Below are 19,751 nucleotides of genomic sequence, written 5' to 3'. Positions count from 1 at the left end.
CTAATGGAAAAGAAAATGGAGAACACATGGACCAGATTAATAGGAAAAAAATTTGACTTACTTTCCTTTTTTTACACTGGCTTGCTTTCACCTACTTTGATGGAATTATTAATGATTTATGTAGCTTGTAGAATGATGCCTTAAGCAGGGCTAAAGTGAAAGGACAATGAGCATTTCAAGTGTACAGCAGTTTCGGGAAAGGAGGTGAGCTGAGGAAAAACAGTAGAGGGACACAGTCACTAAAATTGTGCCTGAAGTTCACTTTTCTCTACAGTAAGCAAAAAATAAGCAGTACAGTATCCCCTTCTCCTTCCTCTGCTATCTGTGAGGGGAGACCCTTCTCCCCTTAGGAGAAAGGCTTCAAGGCACTTGGCTGCCAAAGGGGAGCTGTACATTGCAGGGAAGGGAGCTCTGGAGGGAGGAATTTCTTCCTTTAAGTGGCAAAAGTAGAAAAGCTACACTGAAACTTTCAGCTTTTGTTTGCTCAGCTATGGAAAGACAGAGCTTGACACATGTGTTGTTAATTGCCATTGACAGATAAACCAGAAAGAACCCAACCTAGCTGAGTTATTTGTATTCTTTTTTCCAGTTCATTTGAACTGGAAATCAGTGAGATGCAATAAATAGAAAGCCACGAGGTTATCATTCACAGAGCCACTTTTCCTAGCAGAACTGGGTTTTAAATCAGCAGGACTGTCAACCCTCTGACACGGCCAGGCTGTAAATACTCCGTCATCGCTTCATTTGGGGTGCAGGGGAGTGGTGAGAAAGGAATGACCAAAAGCTTTCCCAGAAATATGCTTCCCTCAGGATTCGTTTGTTGAATAGAGGCTGTGCCAATGCATTGCTCTGCCAGCCTTGTACCTCTATTGAAATGTCTCTGCTGATTTATTCTCAGTATCTGCGTTCCCATGTGTGAATTCTGTACCTTTGGCTTCAGGATGTGTAGACTGAGGCTGAATTTTACAGGATTCTGTGTGCAACTTTGCCCTCTTCCCTTTTCAGTTAGTCTCAGTATTTAGTGTTCTTCTCTTATGCCCTAAAAACCTGTGGGATTTTTTTAAATTTTTTTTCTAAAAGAAAATAAGAAGGTTTTAAAACTTTATCCACTGTCTGTAACTCTGCAGGAATTAGTCTGGATAACGGCCTTTTGCAATACATGTGACTGGTCCTGATTGTTTGGGTTGGTATCTGAGGATTAAGAGATCTGGGAAAACTCATTCATTCTTTCATGATCCTCTCAGATGCTTTGGCTGATTTTCTGCCTGCCCAGAATGGGGGAATGGAAACAAAGATGTGTGACTCTTTATACCGTGTTCCTCACAGCCAGGAAAACCTTCCACTTGTCACTTGGCAGGAAACAGCAGGATTCCTGTATGACAGACTTGCCCCCAAGCCATACTTCTCCTAGCTGTGATTTTGGACTTCATATTGCATACAATGATGTTGAGTCCTTTATATCAGCTGAAAAGTCTGACAACAGTGTTTTTCCCCATTGTAAATATCGTAAATCTGCACAGACGCAAAATAGGAATAGCTGTGTCAGGAAACCCAGTTGCATATCTGCTGCTAAAAGTGGTCACTGTTAAATTCATTAGAGCTGCTTTTTCAAACTGGGAAAAAGAGAAGTTTCTGTTCTTAGCATCATTATACACCCACAGCCAGAAGCCCATTTCTTCTACTGAAGATCAGTATAAACCACTTCTTGCACCTCCAGTGGTTTTTATTAGCAGAGCCGGTGGGAGGAGAGGGATACTCCTCTGGGTATCCCTCAGAGGAGCCTTCTCTCCTGGGATATGGGAAAACACTAGGTGTCATCAGTGAGGTTTCCTTTCCCAGCAGGAATATACGCATTTGAGAGCCTACAACCAAGGCTGTCGATAGACTAACTTCCCAGGATCTATCTTCCCAGGATTCTGATGCATTTTTATAGGAAAGCTAGGAAGAGACTCTGAAATCCCTGTCTCAGACAAGTCTAGGCAAGGCTTCAGGTTGTCCAGTAAAAATCATGTCAGGATTAGGCTCGATTTTTAAGGCTATTTTTAAAAGCCCATTTTTATGAAGAATGAATACATCACTAAAGTACCAAATTAAATAGAATTTTTCTTTTATTTGTCTTTTAGTTATCAGTTAGATCTTACTGAGGATTTTTTTTCTCTTCGTTGTTGCTTTTTCCCTTCCTCTTTGCAAAAATCTCTCCCCACAGTGTCCCTAAAATAAAATGGGAATCACTTTCTTTTCTGTTTTCTGCTGTTGAGATGTGAACAGCAGTGTACCAGGTGCACAGAATCCAAGAGAAACCTTCCCCAGAGATGGCAGGGAAGTCACTAAAAGAATTATTTTAAAATTACAGAAAGAAGTCCCCCAAACATAAAAATTACAAGGAGAACAGAGAAAAATGTAAGAGGCTGAAGCTGTTCCAACAACTTTCAAAGAGGTTAAAACTCCTTGGGCAGGAAAAAAAAAATCTGCTTTTGCCTCTGCTATGACTTCACTGTCCTCTACTGAGTCCTCCAAGCTGTGGAGAATAAAAGGGTCTTGTTTTGACCAAAAGGAGATAGCTTTTTTTATTCTAAACAACGATTCTATCTCCTTTTCTCTCCCTCCTGCTCATTTTCAGTGCCAAGATTACAAGGATGGAGGTGGCAGCCAGAAAGAGGCAAACTCCAAAAACGGGGAATCCATTTTATCTATTTTCCACTTCTTTTCCTAGACATACATGAATTACTAATAATAAAGAGAAGAGTTTTTTCCAATACATTTTAGGTAGCTAGAATTTTTATATTCTTTTTTGAGATCTACTCTTGGAGCTGCTAGGAATGAGGGAGTGCCATCTGTTTGTGTTTAGGGAATAAACTTGCTTCAGATGCTCCAAATCTTCCATTCAGTTCTTGCAGGTGACAGCTGTAATGGCACTGGAGACTTGCAAATCCTGGCAACCATACTGTCTAGCCATAATTTTGGCTCATAAACCTCTATAACATCACATTTCACAAATGAGTGTTCATTCTGGGCTAAAAGAAAACCCTTTTGCCTCCCTTGCTAGTTCTGGCAATACCTCAGACCCCTGCTATAGAAGAAGTGTGGCTCAAGTGGTAGCAGCTATAAAATAAGATCTATATAGAAGATAAAATTTAATTTAGTGTCTATGAAATTAAAGCAGACACTCTCTTCACAGAGTCTGAAGAGTAGATGTATGGCTAAGTCTAGATCCTCTTTGCTGACTGGTGCAAATCCTGGATTAGACAGCAAGAATACACTTATCCTTTGGAAAAATAAAAAAAAAACAAACCAAAAAACCTGAAGAAGCCATTCAGGAAATTGTGGTGCTTAAGGAATTAGCTGTAAGCAGAGAAGATAGCAGCATCTGTGGGAGAGAATGCTTCCATAAATAGCAAAATATGTCTTAAAGAGTTGGAAATCATGAAACAGCTTTCTATTACCATTAAGTGGAGAAGCAGTTTTTGAGTCAGCCCCATCAGGAAAACAACTGTTACATAAAAAAGCTCTAGCTGACATGATCCTGTGTCATGCTGTGCAGTTAGCATCCAGGTTCTGTGACTACATCCTAACTAAAATTATTTCTAAACAGCTGTTTTTCATTAAATCATAGCATCATCAATGCTGAAGAGACCTTTTGGTCACCAAGCCCAACCATCCACCCATCAGTACCACTGTAACCCCATAACCAGTAGACCAGCACCCAGCACCAGATGCCTCTCAGACAGCTCCAGGGATGGTGACTCTACCAGCCTATTCCAATGCCTGAGCACCCCAACGTGACAGTTTTTTCTAACACCTCCCATCCTGAGGAAGAAATAGACTTTTCTCCACAGTCAGCTTCACCTTCCCAGATGGAATGGCTGTAGGTGGTAACTTTCAGCCACACACACTACTGAGTGCTGGCTGTGCCTCACAAAGGCAGAGGGAAGCTGGCAAATGTGGTCCTCAAAATGACTGCAAATAAACACTGAGTAAACCTAGGAAGAAAGTCAGTGCTTCTGGAGGAGACATTGGAAAACAGCACACTGCACTCTTCATGTGTTGTCCTCTGTCAGAGCTGGTCATTTTTTCAGTTCTTTGTATCTCTGCCTCTGATCCAGCTCCCAAAATAGTCCTTAAGTAACAATGGGCCTTGCACATCTCTCTTAAACCAAGAGATGCACAAAAACTATTGTGGATTTATTGGATGCATTAGCTCAGCCTTTTCTCAACTGCATTTTTCTCCTTTAAATTCAGTTGAAGTAGTACTTACTCTTAACTTATTTATTTCCTTTGTTCTGAACTCTTTATGTACAGGGATGACAGGGCTGTCTCTTCACTTAGCTGCCTCAGCTGGAGAACAACAGACAGTGGAGTGAATCCAACAAATTCACCTACAAACCCCATGATGTCTTCTCCACACCCACACCTGGCACACAAGTAAGAAGCTTAATTTCTCTTATCCTCATCTGCTTCCCCATCTTCAGTCTGTTTCCCTTTCCCTCCATATGTTGTTTCCATTCTTGTGAAACTGTTTGCTTTAGCATCTAAAAACAAAAGAAAGAAGCCCAAAAGCCCTATGGTATGGTCCTCCTCCTTTCTTACCATTTTTCTAGTAAGCAATCCCTGCTTTTAAAGTAAAAAGTGTTTGTTTGCAGTGCTTTGCTGTTGTTACTTTGCTCTTGCTGAGACCTTCTGGAGTTGCTTCTTTTGGAGTGCCTTTATTAATCTGCAGAGTGAAGAAAGCAGTTAGCTCCACTGAAAGGAGCTCAAGACCCATTTTTCAGGAACAGCTCAAAAGGGAGGTTTTTTCCAATCCCTTTTATCACCATATGAGCTTTTTTTCACCTCTGTGGCTGATGGTGTGATCTTGGGAAGAGAATATTGTTCTCTGGGGGAGGGTTCATAACTTAGTGTCAGCAGAATAACTCTACCCTGTCCCCTTTCTGTCTTACGGAGAACATCTTTCCTTGCTTTCACTCTAAGCCTTGGGGAATTTGTAGACGCACATGTACATGGCCAAAACATAGTTTTGAGTGGAAGTGAAAGGTGAGGACAAGCAAATAAATAGAAGCTCAGAGACTGCAAGATGGTTTTAAAGCACGAAGGGTCTAGCGCTATCTTTCCATTAGACGTCCTTCGTCACTGGGGGCGGCTATTATTAGAACAAGAGTACACAAAGTTTTCTGCATCCATTACGTAAAGGCTGCGAGTAAATCTTCTTCAGTTCCTTGCTGGCCTGTGCCGTTTCTCAGTAGAGTAGTTTGATTATTGCCATGCTGGTTGTTGACTGGGTCTCTGACAGTCTACAGTGGGACTAAAATGCTGCCTTTCTGATGTGGGATCTTTTGGCACTTGCTGTGGAGTTCTGTCCAAACGAATGTGCAGGCAGCAAATGGAGACTCTCACCCCCTGCCTACGTGGGAGCTTAGATCCAGGAGCAGAACTCCCCCCAGTTTGTATATAAATAGAATTGTATATAAAATCCCAACACCATTAGCTTACACAAATTGTGTATGCCAATCATTCTAAAAATTCTTTCCAAGCAAGCAAATCCTCTATAAATCTAAGAGATAATCAAATACATGTCTTGCAGTCACTTTACACCTTTGGTGACCTCATCAAAACATGCCAGTGCTCTGCCAAAATCCATGACTCTGTCTGTAAATTTTAGCTGTTCCAGGAAGTTTGTGCACCTGATGCAATGTTACTTTTATTAAACCTCCTTCTTGTTTTAGTTCCTTCTTTTAATTTAGCTAGGGTCAAGAGAGGTGTGTAGCCATTGGAATTAAGCTGAATGTGAAGAATGATCACTACTGGAATGATACATCAAGTATTTTGTCCTTAGCTAGAGAAATTGATACTTTCCAAAGACATGGAGCCATCAACTAGTAATTTATTCCTGATATTTTAAATGTTTCAGGGATTAAAGATTAGGTTGAATATCACACATTTTTAAGACAATGTGAGAATATAAAATTATTCATACATTTCCCTTATATTTGATTTCTTCTACAGCAAGGCGACTTGTGCTGCACAGCCTTGTTCACTACTTTCCTATTCTGCTCATATCACTTTGTAAAAAGACTAAACACCATCCAGAAGCACCAGTGAGGTTGCCTTGTCCCAGCTGCTCTGGAGCTTGCTCCAAGATTTCAGTCTTGCAAGGCTGCCAACATCCACCCTTAATTTATTCTACTCTCTCTCTGGGACAGGAAAACCCCCCTAAGGTTATTTATCATCAAAAAGAAGAAAACAGATTTTTGGCATTAGCACAGCAAATGGGATGTCCAATACTTTCTGTTTCAAAATTGACTCTGAGTAACTCTGCAAGAAGCTCTCCTACAATCCCATGCATAACACTTTTACAGATGTGCATTTCTTTGAAATTCCTAGGTTTTTTTGAGGATTTTACCTATATTTTTTTTTGTAGCCATCCCCTTTTCTTGCAGGTTTTTTTTGTTGTTTTCTTTCTTTTTTTTTTTTTTGATAGCTAAGCAGGCAGTCCTAGATCTGATGCTTTCCTGAAGTTTAGGAAGATAAAATCCATTTCATTTCCGCAGTCTAGCAAAGGGACTCTTGTATCCAGGGGAGCTGTGGAGTGAGTCTGACAGCACCATTTTTTTGCCAATATGCTTCATTTTGTCATGGTTTTCATTCCCATCTGTATCCACCTCCATTATATGAAAAGCTTATTTACAGTCCTGCATATTTCAGGGCTTGAAATAGCTATATACGGCTGTTGAGTTCACCATTTCCCCCGCACATTTGCTCAGGTCAGGCCTTACTAACAAGATCTCAAGAGACTGACTACAGTCCCTGGCTGCTAGAGGTGTCCCCAGTTTCGGCAGTCCCAGTTTGGTGTGCCCACCTTGCTTCAGCCCCACTAGCTGAAAATTGTGATGAGAGCTGTTCCTGGCAACACAGTGACCAACCCAGCTCCTGGATTCGTTGTGCACCTACCCAGGGATCAGTGCATTCCTGACTTCCTAGGAAACCACTGGGCAGGTCAGACAGAACACTATGCAGATGAACTGCTCAAATCCTCACAAAAAGATCAGTGAAACAGGGTGGAGGAAGTTATGCAAAACTCTGGCTAGACAGACCCAAAAAAAGGAAAAACATAAACCCACGCCCTCTGTCTGGTGATCCTGAGGACTGAGCAACAGTGGAAACATGTTTATTTGCCAAAAAGAGCTTCCCTGCTCCTTAAAAGGAGCTGTGTATACTCATCCCTTTCTTTGTGGTCCTCTCAAGGACTTGCATCTCCAGTTCAAGGAATGAAAAGTTGGTCAAAATCCGTCACTGGAATGAAATGTGAGTTTCCTGCCGTCACTCATCCTTTCCCTCTTCCTTTCTCTCGGAACAGATAAGGAGGTGGCTCTCCCCAGAAGGCTTTGTTTACTTTGTGAGGCATTTCAAGCCGAGTGCCCGAGGCTGTAAGGTTAATGCTGCAGGACAGGGTGTATTGTTTCTCAAGTCAAGTTCTGATTTGTGCGAGAAGGAAAAAAGTCATTTCTCATGCTGTTTTCCCCTCTTGTAAACAGAGATGGTTAGAAGCAATTTTTTTGCAAAGGCTTTGGTGAGACATGGAATATGTGCTCTGTTCTGTTTGCAATCAATCCTTCTCATATTTTTTCCTTCTAACCAGCTATTTTGAAATAAGTCTGATTAGCCTACTCCTAGCACGTATTTTGGATTATGGCACTGTAAAATGTTTTATGGTGTGTATGTACTGCATACACGATGTATTATTTTCTTAAATCTATCATCAATTATTTTTTTTCCTTTGGCACTTCCTGTGAGACAGAGATAACTGAATTTGGAAGTGAATTGTATGGGTGGAGAGGGAAGGAAAAGAGGAGGTGGAGGGGGAAGGAGCAGCAAATTGTTTTGCAAAGTCTCTGGGCTGGAGCCATGCTTTTGTTTGAAAACATAGATATATACCCAGTGACCACTAATGTTAAAAATAGCATAATGGCAATAATCTATGAGAAGGCCTAAGTTATAGGTCATGTAGCTATTAATGCAAGGTACCTATGGCTCCCAAGTGTCAGTTGGCACATGTTGGATTCATGTCTCAGTCCCAGAGGTTTGTGGGATGAGGGAAACCAGCCCATAGAGGGTAATCTGGTAATTCTTGTATGTGCCTCCATCTCCACAGAAAATTGTCATAATCCCCTAACTAGTCCAGCGAGAAACGAACTGAGGTTAGGTGGGCATTGCTGCCCTGTTAGCACAGGCTTGGGAGCAGCCTGGGGTGGGGGAGGAACAGGGTCCATGCTTAGGATGTAGTTGTGCCCCATGGAGGGAGCTTTTGAGATTTTTCCCCTGCTGGGCTTGGAGTGGTGAAAACCCTGCCCACAAGAGAGAGGTGGAAATATTTTTATAGTTGCTTGTATTTGCATTTCCCGGGATTATTCAGATACTGCAAGGATGAATGCAGTAACACTTGCAAGTTCCTCAGCTACTACGGTGTTGCAAGCTATATGAGGTAATAGAGAAATATTTCATTCATTTCCAGGGACCAGCTCACTGGCCCTTTTCCAGCAGCACTGTAAACTTGTAAAACTGATGGATCAGTTTCCCAAGGGTCTTTATTACCAAGACTTCTGACTTCTCAGCAACTGGAACAGCCTTGTAAACTATTCAGAACATGCAAGATGCTTAAAATAAGCTTGCAATTAGTGTTCCCCAGGGTTTTGTGCTGGATTTCTTTTCCCAAAGACTCATTTCTGTCATATTTAGCACAGGAGAATTGGAAAAGGCTCTCTTGGGGCTTATCTCTGTCAACAAGAAAAGGGCACTTCTAAATGAAATTAAGTGCTACTGCTCCCTTCCTCAAAGGCAAAAACCAGTGCAATGACTAAGTTATGTCTCCAACCAGTTAAAAAAATTCCAAACATTGGGATGACTTGGATCTGCTTGCAAAGGGGCTTAGCACAAATATGTGTACAACTGAATTTCAAACATAGTTCTGCATATGAATTAAACTCCACAAAACACCAATTTATGTTGCCATATAAATTATGACCTGATGTATGCCTCATGTCTCTCTCAGCTGTCCTACTTTGATATCCCTGTGTCATTAAGGCAACCACTTCCTGAGTGAAGCCATCTTCCATCCACTGACACCTGGAGCACAGACCAGGTACATCATCATTACACATGGGATACTGGATTAATTTCTCATTTTCTTAAAAGTTGCCTTTAGATTCTGTTTTTGAAAGTTTAAACAATATTTAGACATCTAATGATAATATATATTTTATACAGATATTATGTAGAATATGATACAAATACATATATAAGATATATGACATAAGGTTACACTGGAAACTTTTTTTTCTTTTTTTTTTTTGCTATAAAGGAAAACAGAAATTAAAATTGTCCATGCATACTTGTGGATGATAAAAGCTGTGAGCTGTGCCTTTCCCCTTCAGTGTCAGGCAAACAAAACTAAAACAGGAGCAGAAGAACCACTTTGTTCCCCAGCCCTGCCCCCGGGTATATAAATAGCAGGCCAGGAGGCCCTGCACCCAAGTGGCTGCTGGAGTTCCACTCATTCCAGGGATCTTTGGACACCCTCTTATCAAAACAGAAAGGCTGACTTCACTCCCGCTCTCCCTGATTGATTTCATGTTGGAAACAGGTAACACGACAGCTTCCATTGTCCTTGAATTAGCCACCTCCTTCCAGAGGTCAAACAAACAGGCTGAAGGTCCCGAAACTCACTTCAGCTAATTGCTGCCAAAATTCCTTCTCGGCAAAATAAGCAGGGGCTGGAGCAGTCCCGGGTGACAAATGTTCTCCAGAGAGAAGGACAGAAACCATCCTGAGCAGGCTAACGAGGGGTATCAAGCTACAGGGCCGGGGAAGAGGCGAAATGCGAGACAAAGTCCAGAGCCAATTCTAAACTTAGGAGCCAAAGCCACAGAAAGTTTCTACTTGATTTTAATAGGCTTTGAAGTTTTGGTCAAGCTGAGGTGGAGCTCAGCAGTGGCATTAGGACATGGCTGTCAGATTCAATCCTGGAGCTCTGGAGGCTCAGTTTTACACTGGGCACCAGCATGGCCCTTTACTTGCTGAAAGCTTTCTGGCATCAGCTTTCTGCTTTTGTATTTTTAGAAACAATATGAGTTTAGACGCAATAGGTGGTGGCTAGAACTTTTCACTCTTACCCCTCTCATTTTCACTGTTTTCTCCTTCAAGCTGTTTTCAAGCTGTTTCTTTAACTAGCCTCTAATATATTTTTCTGTCACTTTGCACAGACATTGCAGGTACTGCTGTGCAACCTGTGTCACGCAGTCCAACACACACACTGTGCCTAAAATGATTGATGTCACTGTTCTGCCACTCATGTATTCTTCAGAATGAAAGCTTCAAGAGTGAGAGGATTGTATCACTGTGCTTTGGAGGGTGGCTCTCATGCAAAGAGAGGGAAAGTGCAGGCCTGTGCCCAGCTAATAGATTGCAGGCACTTCATGTTCCTCCAAAGTGCTGTCAGCTCCTGTTTAACCCTAGATTGATTGATGTGACTCCATGTCCCACCTGCAGCTGCACAGATGCTGTGGACAGGCAGCTCCCAGAGCCAATTGCATCAGGTCCTGCTTCACTTGCAGTTGTTTATATATAGCCTGACCTCTACAGGAAGCGGCTGGTACGTTTTTCCATATGTGGGTATAGTAAAGAAGCTCAGAGACCAACTGAGATATCCACAGTTTTGATTTATCCGTGTTAGGTGACCACCTTGCTCATAGGAAGCATGGCTGAGGAATACTTGAACAACAACTTTTTATTTCTTTTCCTTATTCCTTAAGTTGTCTAAGAGAGTATTTTACCCTTGCTTTAACTGCCTTAAATTCTAAAATACTGTTTTCTCCATCTTTCTTTTGTTCCCTATCTTGTTTTGAAACAAACAGGGTTCTGAGCAACCTGATTTAGTTAGAGATCTCCCTGTTCATTGCAGGGGGGTTGGACTTGATGACCTTTTAAAATCCCTTCCAACCAAAACTGGTCTATGACTATGACACTGATTAGTGTTCTGCTTCTACTGCCTTGCAAACATTGGCATGATAATGTTTTGCATCGAAGACATTGTGAAATATAATTTAATACTGGCTTTCTCTGTTTCCAACTTCACTCAGACCTCTTAGCAGCCCTTGACTCCTGTGGCTCTGGTCTAAACATCCCTCCAGACAGAGCTTGCAACACTTCTGCACTTTCCTACCAGCAGGGCTTCTTGTTGTTCTCAAGGGCAGCCTGTGTCAGACTAACCTCACAGCTGTCCTGTCACTGAGGTTATAAACAAAGGCAATGTGTCAGATTTCATTCATCTGGACTTCAGGACAGCATCTGATGTCCAGCTTCATTGCCAAAGCCATCATTTTTGTGCCAGGGGATCAGGAAGACTGTGGGAAGCAAGACTGCAACAAGAAGTATGAGGCAGAAAGGTAGTTAATGGAGTTTGTTTATGGATTTGTATATAATTATATAAATATATGGTTATAAAATTAAAAGGTCTTGAAAGCTTTCCTGCTTAATATTTTCACAGTAAACTAGGCACAAAGACTGCAAGTTTGCTAATGACATTTGTGGATAACAAAAGTTGGGAGGCTGAGGAAGATCTGAAAAATGTTATGAAGAACAACATTGTAACAGAGTTGAATTTGGAAACATGGATAACAAAAGCACACATATGGATATAATTTATCAGTAAACTGAAAATGGGAGAAAAAATAGGAAAAAAATTAATCAACTGGGTAATTCTCCAGTACTTTGGAGCACTGTTATGATTTTCTTTGGAGAAGAAATCTTTCATTCTGTGACCTGTCAATCAAAATATTTCCAGTGCAAACACTAAATCCGTGGCAGACAATGACATTAGTAAGGTGTCCTTAGGACACTACATATGATGTTGATGTCTCATGGCCATGGAAAATCCAAATCTGAACAGGTGTAAGGGAAGGCTATTGAGATCACCAGGAGTGCCACAATCTTTCCTTACAGATAGAGGCAAAGTCAAACATTTCCTTACAAATGTTCAGCCCAGGAAAACGAAGGTTGACAGGGGATACGGTTTCCCTCTAAAAATACCCAGGAATCAAACAGCAGTGAGGGAGAACTATTTAAACCCATATGTGACTAAACTTAGTCTGGAAATAAGACGCAGGTTGCTGGCCATTAAAACAAACAGGGGCAAGAACAGCCTTCCGATGGGAACAGCTGGGACCAGAAAAGCACAAGCACTTCTAAGATGCAAATGCAGTTGGGAAGAAATGCTGTAGCATTTACTTGATGGCTCCTGGATCCACCCAGGGAGGGCACAACTGTTTCTGACAGTGAGGGATGCTTCTGTGTACCTGTGGTCCCTTCTGTCCCCCTTGCCCATCTTGATTTATGCACAGAATTTTGACCAAAAATATCAGCACAATGCAGGCTTCAGTTTCCTGGGGGTGACACCCAGACCTATCTGGCAGCCAACCTTGCCAAGTCAACAAGGAACTGGTGTTTTCACAAATAAATCACTGCAAAACATTCACGTAAATATGACACTGGTGTATACAAGTTTGGCTCCAACTTTTAAAATGTATAAACACAAGCTTCTCTGATGGCTGTTTCTTTTTTTTTTTCCCTGCTGTTCTCCTCTGTCAGTAAAGTTTGTCTGTATGTTATTTACTGTGGGACTAGCTATTCGGTGATACAGTATTTTATGTGGGCAGCAGTTAAAATAAGACCTGGACGTGTTCTCTGATCTTACTGGTCTCCTGCCTGTTCTGTATTTCTCTGGAGAAAAAAACTCCAAACAACTCTAGAGGTGGTTACAAAGGCCTACAGAGCTTTGTCTGTATGCACAGGCTTTTGTACAGCTTTACTTAAGCAGTCATGAAATCCAGGGCAGTCAAGTCAACACAACAGGAAAGGTAAGTTGTGTTTTTTTTACCCTTAGTTTATTTACAAACACTTGTAAATGTATTGCAAGACCTGTTGAAACAGTGGGATGTCACTAGCTTGGACTATGTTCATTTTTGTACTGGTTCAGTTGTGTGAACCGGCTGAAAGGCTTTGACTTGAGCATGATGTGGGGTTGTGGTGATGGAGCCCCAAACTGCATCTGCTGAGTTTGCAAACTGCCCAGGCTGAACAGCAGAACAGACCCTATAAAAAGCCTGTGCTTTTGTGAGTGAGTGGTGCTGATAGGAATAAAGCAGAGGAGCTGCCTGCTCCCCTGCTGTGCCCTCTGTCCAAACCCCTGTGCCAGGCTGCTCCCGACCTGCCAGGCTCTTCTTGCTGCAGCTTGCACCCGCTCCCTCCCTCGCCAAGGCAATCTATCATGCACAAGTCTACAGGCAAAGCTGCACCTCCTCTCCCAAGGCAAATTAATATAAATAACTGCAAGGATCACTCTGAAAGTTTGGCTGTTTACCTGCCAAACCCCACTTAATTGGTTTTCATGGTGGATCTCAAACATAGCTCAAAGACATCACTCAGCAAGCCCTTCCTGCACAGCTGATGGACTGTAATTAAACCACACCAAGCCACAGGTTTCTGCATTAACCATTCCTTGCCATTAAGGAAAAGGAAATGAAGGCAGGCAGCTTGCTTCAAGAGCTAAGAACAGGGATAACTGAAAGCATTATTCCCATAACTTGCTTGACTCTGTCAAAAATGGTAAATATGAAGTCTGATTTTTTTTTCCCCTCCTTTTTTCTTCCCATGTATTGCTCTATTTGGGAGGGCTATGTCAGCCTGGGGTAGAGTAATCCAGTAGTTAGTTGTTAGTAGCTGTGAAGGAATTTGGAAGAACTGGTTTCAATTCCTTGACAGTTGATTCCTTGCATGTATAAATGTTTATTGCCTCTGGTCACCATCTGTAAAATGAGGCTAATGCCTCACAGCAGGGCTAAGGATGAAGCTGTTCAGGCTGTGACGTTCTGAGAAGCTTCAGATTGATTTCAGTCCCTAAAATGGGCCATGTTTAATGTGATAAGGAGATAACCTTAAGCTTCTGAAAAGGTTAATTGTGTTTCCTGGAATGAAGAGGTTTAGTTTCTGTTTCATTGGTTTGGAGTCACAAGCTAGAAATGTTTAACCTGTGGCATGGGCTGTGGCATCCACATAGGTGGTCCTTCTTTTACCTGAGGAGGAGGGAACGAAACAGATATTCCTAGCTTAGGAACTAGGAATGACCAGGCTCCAATGTGTCTGCTCAGTCACTACAAAGGACTCCGGTAATAACATAAGTTTCCTCTGTTTACACAATTTAGCAAGATTGTAGAGACACTGTAAATAAGGAGTATTTTATTAGTAAATATTACTTTCTCTTTACAAAGAAAAGCACCAATAAAGAAAAGCTAATGAAGGCTTGATTAACTAAAATAAAAAAAAATCAGGGTATAAAAAAAAATAATAAATATGTTTATACAAGGGCTAGAGTGGGAACACCAACACTGTTAACTTTTCAATCTGATGAAAACCACGGGTTTAAAAGCTGTCTTGATCACCGAGATGGGATGCAAACTGCCATCAGAAGGACACAGCTACAGAAGATGTAACACAAGAAAATATGCTCAGTGAGAAAATAGGTTGATGACAAGTGAAGAAGGCCAGCACAGCTGGGGGAGAACAGGGCTCTGAGAGAAAAAAAGGTGACAAGTAAGAGCAAACTTGACCATGAGGGTTTTTTTGGCTGACAAAGCTGTTCCAAAGTGAATTGTGGGGGTGCAGCTGCCCAGCTGGCTGGATCCTGAACCCCTGCCCAGCCACATGGCTCCCCCCATGCCAGAAATCTTTGGGCTAACTGGGTTTACTGTGGTGGACAGGATGTATGAGAGAGGATGCAATTCAGCACTGGGTATCTTTCCAAAACAGGGACAGGAAAAAGAAAAACAGAACAAACCAAACAAACAACAAAACCACAAAATACCAAACAAACACAAAAATAAAAGCTTTTCTGTCAAACCAGTTCTAGGTGGGTTGGGCTTCACTGTGACCAAAGTGTAACAGCTTGCCCTATCAAAAGCTGACTGCAGCCCCTGCTTCTCAGAAACACATAGAAATTATCTAATTCATTGTATTTTTTGGCCACAGAGCTATCTGGAAATAGAAATAAGCTGTTATGCTCTAGATGATATTCACATTAACCTCATTAGAGAGAGTATTACTTTGAGCTGAACACGAGTTATATGCTGAGTGTAAATATTTACAGTAGCTTTACCTTTGGAAGAAAAGCAAAAGTGAAAGTAGCAGTGCAGTAAAAGCACAACTTGTAGTTCAATGCCTTAGCACACAGAAAGGTAATGTTACATTAAGTGCTACTTAATTAAGAATAATTCGACTGTGCATTGTTAATCTGTTCATAATTTATGGGCTACTTTTTCCATTTACAGATGCCCTTTTGTACTTCAACACCGCAGGTGATGTTCTCTGTCAGTTTTGCAGTGCCCATTATCCAGCATCTAAGGCATTTATTTCATTGGCATTTAAATGAGACTTAAGTGCTTGAGTAAATCTGAGATAGGCTGTATCTGCCTGGCTAGCTGATTACTGCATTTAATTAATTTCTAGACTCCTTCCTTCCTTGTTCAGAGGGAAAAATGCAAGCTCTGTCTAAAATCCGGTAGTGGTAGGAAGAAACAGGCAGGCCACAGTTCAAGCTGCTGCCGAGGTTTCTTGCTCAACTATCTCTGATTTCGCTATTCATCTTTGATGAAAAGCTTTTTTTTCAAAGAGAATATTTGAAAAGTGACCAAGAATGGAGCTATCTCGAGCTAATGAGTTGCCTCTATTTCTGTGCCCTGCCTCTGGAGGCAAAGGAAAACACATTCATTTGTTACGAACCGATCACGCCACAGCGCAGTGATGATGGAAAAAGACGAGGCTGCCAGCTTAGAGCTGGGAGTGGCACTGGCCTTGCTGCAATGGGTGGGTATGGTGCAGACTGCATGCAGGCTCGCCAGGGCTGAAACCTGCTGCAACACCAACCAGCAAAAGTCTCTCTGCATGTTCCTCTTCAGTCAAGGTGAATTAATGTAATGCTGTCTTGAGATGCTGCATGTGAAAGCTACTTCCCCAACAGGAAAAGCTGAAGGCTTTGGGAGAATGAAGTGGAAAAGGATGTTTTTCACTAACATGGCAAAGTGCAAAAGCAGGCAGGACCAAAGGCTGTGTGCTCTGGTGAGCTGAGAGCCGATTGCTACCCAAGCAGTCAGCACAGGGATGTGCTGACACTGGAGATATCACGTGAGTCACACCGGGGAGTGGGGTCCTGGAGCTATTTCTACTCTAATAAATGAAACAGCTTGAGAGTGACCTACAACCCTTGTGACACAATGAAAAATCCCTCTGTTGGGTAATTTTTACTTCCATGAATTGAAATAATGTGAGAGTCAGTTTGTGTAACAGGGATTTTTAGTTTTGCCCGACTGGAGAGACTTAATAGGAAAAGAGCAGACTAAGGAAGGAAGATTTCTGAAACAGTGTGAGGTTTAGATGCTTTTCTTTTTGAGATGCTGTTAGAGGTGCACTTGTCCTAGTTATGGCAAGTGAGAAGACACACAGCTCAGTGGGACACTGTTAAAATACCCTTGTTAAGGTTCACTGAGCCAGGGCTTAGAGGATTGGAGAGGCCCTAGTTTCATGCACACTCAGGCACCTAGGGCAGGGGGTCTTGTAACCCAGCATCAGCTCCAGCCTGAGGGCAATGGGCACAGAAGGGCCAAAATCAGGCTCAAGGCTGTGCAGGTGACAATAAAAGCAAGGGACAGTGCTCTGGGGCCAGAGGGGTGAGGCAGGGCTGTCCATTATGAGGACTGTGTGCTGTGTTGGATGGCGATAAATAAGAATTTAAAGCTTTCTTCTACATTCCTTCTCCACAGTAAACCCATGCTTGAGGATGGTACTGAAATCCTTTGAATCGTACAGATAATGGTACTGTTAACTAGACGGACATCTGTTTCACAGCCATTTTTACACGTAAAGACTTGTCACACGTGAAGTTTGGCAGGCACCTCAAGCCTCAGCAAGCTGTGAGGTGCAGCTGAAAGTGATTCCGAAGCGCTGCTGTTTCATCTTTGCCCTGTTCCTGCCTCTCCCAAGGCAGTGGCTGGCGCTGGCAGGCCCAGCGGGGCTCTCCCGGCCAGCCTGCCCCGCTCCACGGATTCCCAGCTGCATTCCCAGCTGGACAGTCTCCGTGCTAAAGAATTAGTCCAATAACAATCCGATCAAGCATCACTTAGAGCCTGGTTCATTCCATGCACCCACTCCTACAGCGAGGCTGTGCCAGAGACCTTAATTTCTGGAGGATCCCTTCCAATTTCGGAGCTGAACTTATGCATGGTTACTCTCTACCTGTTTGTTCTGGTGCCAGCCTTTTGTTAGCTCCGACAGCTCTTCTGCCTCGCCGCCGTTCCCCCACTTTGATGTCCTCAGGGGGCGAGTACATCCCCGTCAGTCCTCACGCTACTCCACATTAAATCAACCAAACTCCCTCTTTCCGTAGGGTCTCCTGCTCGGCCTCAGGCTGCCCCCGCCGCTTCCCCCCATCCCTGCCCGGCACCGCAGCCCCTTCCCTCAGGGCGGGCACACGGGGAGCGGCCCCTTCCCGCTCGCCCTTGCAGCTTCACAGGTGCGCCCGCAGCTGCGTGTGCGTAAATCCAAGCGGGCTGAAAGCGAGCGCTCCCCTGTTAAACCCCAAACAAATCAAACAACGCAGCAAACCTGGGCACGGCGCGGGCTTTCCGGCCCTTGCCCCGCTCCGCAGCCCCGTCCCGCGGCGGCAGGGCTGGGCCGGGCCGGGCCGGGCCGGGCCAGGGGAGGAGCGGCGGGAGACGGAAGTGAAAACAAGAGCGGGGGGACGGAGCTGCCGCCTCACAGACGCGCCGCGGTGTCCTCGCCTCTCCGCGCCGTGCCGCACCGCCGGGTGAGTGCCGGGGCGGCAGAAAGCGAGCGGAAAAAACACCGTGGGGGGAGTTAGGCAAAAAGTCAGTAGGCTAGGCGCGGTTTGTAAAGCTGCTAGGTGCTTATTTTCATTTAACTTCTGTAAGCGGGGCGCGCAGCTTGTGGTGGTGGCGGGGCGCCCGGCCGGGGTGCCGGGGCGCGGCGTGGGCGCGGCCCGGCCCCGGGGCAGCGCCTCAGCGAGCCCGGGCTGTGGGACACCTGCGGGGCTCCTCGCCCTCAGCCGAGCTCTGCCTTGCCCGTAGGGCTGCTCGGGGCTCCGGGGTGCCTCTCTGCCCAGCCTTTGTGGCACCCGCGGGGCTGCACGCCGGGTGTCTCTGGAGCGGCTGGGGCTGTGGGAGCGCCTGGAGCCGAGACCGAGCGCCCCTGGGTGGGTGGGGGGTGTCTGGTCCCCAGCCTGCGGTGGCCGTGGGGCTGGCTCCTCGTCCCGGGGAGGTGGGCAGAGGGGCGTGCTGGGGTGTACGGGGGCTGGTGCTGGCGCTGCCCGCGCCGCTCCCTCCGGCACGGCCGTCCCGGGGCAGGAAGGCCCCGCTGGTGCTGCGGGGCGGCGGCGGTGCGGACCGGAGCTCTGCCGGGGATTTGAAATTCCCCCGTCCGGACGCAGGTCCACCAAGCGTTTGATCGTCGGAAGGAAAGTTGCACAATTTCACCCTTAGCTGACTTATCAGCACAGTGCTCCCCACGTGAAGCGAGGTTGGTGGATTGCAGTGTTTTCCTTTAACTGTTGCCCTGGCACATTTTAAGAAATTTGTTAAACGGAACTTGGAATGTATCTTTTTTGCTTGCCGTTCCTTTTTGGTGTATCTGTCAGGCTAGAGATGCAGATATACTGGAATTAAGGGGGTGACAAAGGAAAGATGAATGATGTTGAGTGGGATGCACGGTATTTCAGCGTGCAGTTTCTTCCCTCCTATTTCTACTTGCTACAAATGAAAAAGAATGATATCAATTCCGAATAGAAGTCATTCTTTTTCCTGGGTCTATAATTATAACTAGCTGATTCTCAGTTAAAAAAAATAAAAATAAGAAAGCTACCCAGGTACTTTAGTTTCAATTGCCAGGTAAAGCCTGCTCACCTGTGTGAAACAGCTGCACAGGGTGCTGATCGCTACATGTAGCTTGCTTCCCTGCAGTCTCATAATTTACATTGACCTGTCACTGCAGTGGATTTCATTTAGCGGGAGTGAAAAGAGTGAGTCTTTTTATGTAGAAAGAAATCTGTGACTAATTCAGATCCTCTTTTTGAAAGAATTCTGTGCACAGGGCAATTAAACAGCTTAGTTCTTGCTTTAGTGGTGAGCAAGCCTCCTAAGAGTCCTAGCTCAAACTTGGCGGAGACTTTTCTTCCTCTTTAGCTAGAGGAGAGCTCAGTCTTGTGTGTTTCCCCTTCTGTACATTGGTGCTTGTCGGGGTTTTTAAGGGTGGGTTGAGTCAGTGTCTGGGGTCAGAGCTGCCCCTTTGCTGGATGCCAACAGGCAGTGGTGGGTTGGGAATGGTCCAGTTACCCAGGCGCCTCTGATACAAGCTACAAATTCTGCTTCCTAATATACATATATATATATATATATATATATATATATATATATATATCTTGTGCTGCCTAATGTCAGTAGCCGTGCTCTGGTTACCTGAGTGGCTGTCGGTGTGAATAAAGTTCATAGTTTGATTTGGAAAAAAAGTCTGAGTAGTGGATCTCTGCTGCTTTGGGAGGTGAACTCAGAAACATGCATTGTGGATGGCTCTCTTGGGGAGTGACATCCTTACATCGATTGCGGCAGCCCTGCTCTCCTGCTCCTTTTGGGTGGGCTGCATTT

At 44.1% G+C, this 19,751-nt stretch overlaps 1 protein-coding gene and 1 long non-coding RNA gene across 21 annotated transcripts in view; one reads left to right on the top strand and one right to left on the bottom strand.

The window, feature by feature from the left end:
- Nucleotides 1-2,100: 2,100 nt before the first annotated feature.
- LOC147653105 (uncharacterized) lies at nucleotides 2,101-17,760 on the bottom strand. The gene is made up of 3 exons (XR_015286720.1): nucleotides 17,701-17,760; nucleotides 4,588-4,711; nucleotides 2,101-4,335 (listed from the first exon to the last, which is right to left on the bottom strand). It is a non-coding gene; the product is annotated as an uncharacterized LOC147653105 (long non-coding RNA).
- Nucleotides 17,089-19,751, top strand: part of PDLIM5 (PDZ and LIM domain 5) — a 123,840-nt gene continuing 121,177 nt past the window's right edge. For 11 of the 20 annotated variants that reach the window (XM_086888456.1, XM_086888455.1, XM_086888453.1 and 8 more), the window contains exon 1: nucleotides 17,633-17,902. The gene's annotated coding sequence lies outside the window, so the exon portion shown is untranslated. Of the gene's footprint in view, nucleotides 17,903-18,181; nucleotides 18,308-18,500; nucleotides 18,631-19,751 lie in introns of those variants that run through there. The other 9 variants (XM_086888459.1, XM_086888448.1, XM_086888467.1 and 6 more) reach the window with 3 other exon arrangements.

The sequence above is a fragment of the Cyanistes caeruleus genome, chromosome 5, assembly GCF_971803275.1.
Source record: "Cyanistes caeruleus chromosome 5, bCyaCae1.hap1.1, whole genome shotgun sequence".
NCBI lineage: Eukaryota > Metazoa > Chordata > Aves > Passeriformes > Paridae > Cyanistes > Cyanistes caeruleus.
The sequence above is the reverse complement of the archived record's forward strand: the minus strand, read 5'-3'. Positions and strand labels throughout refer to the sequence as shown.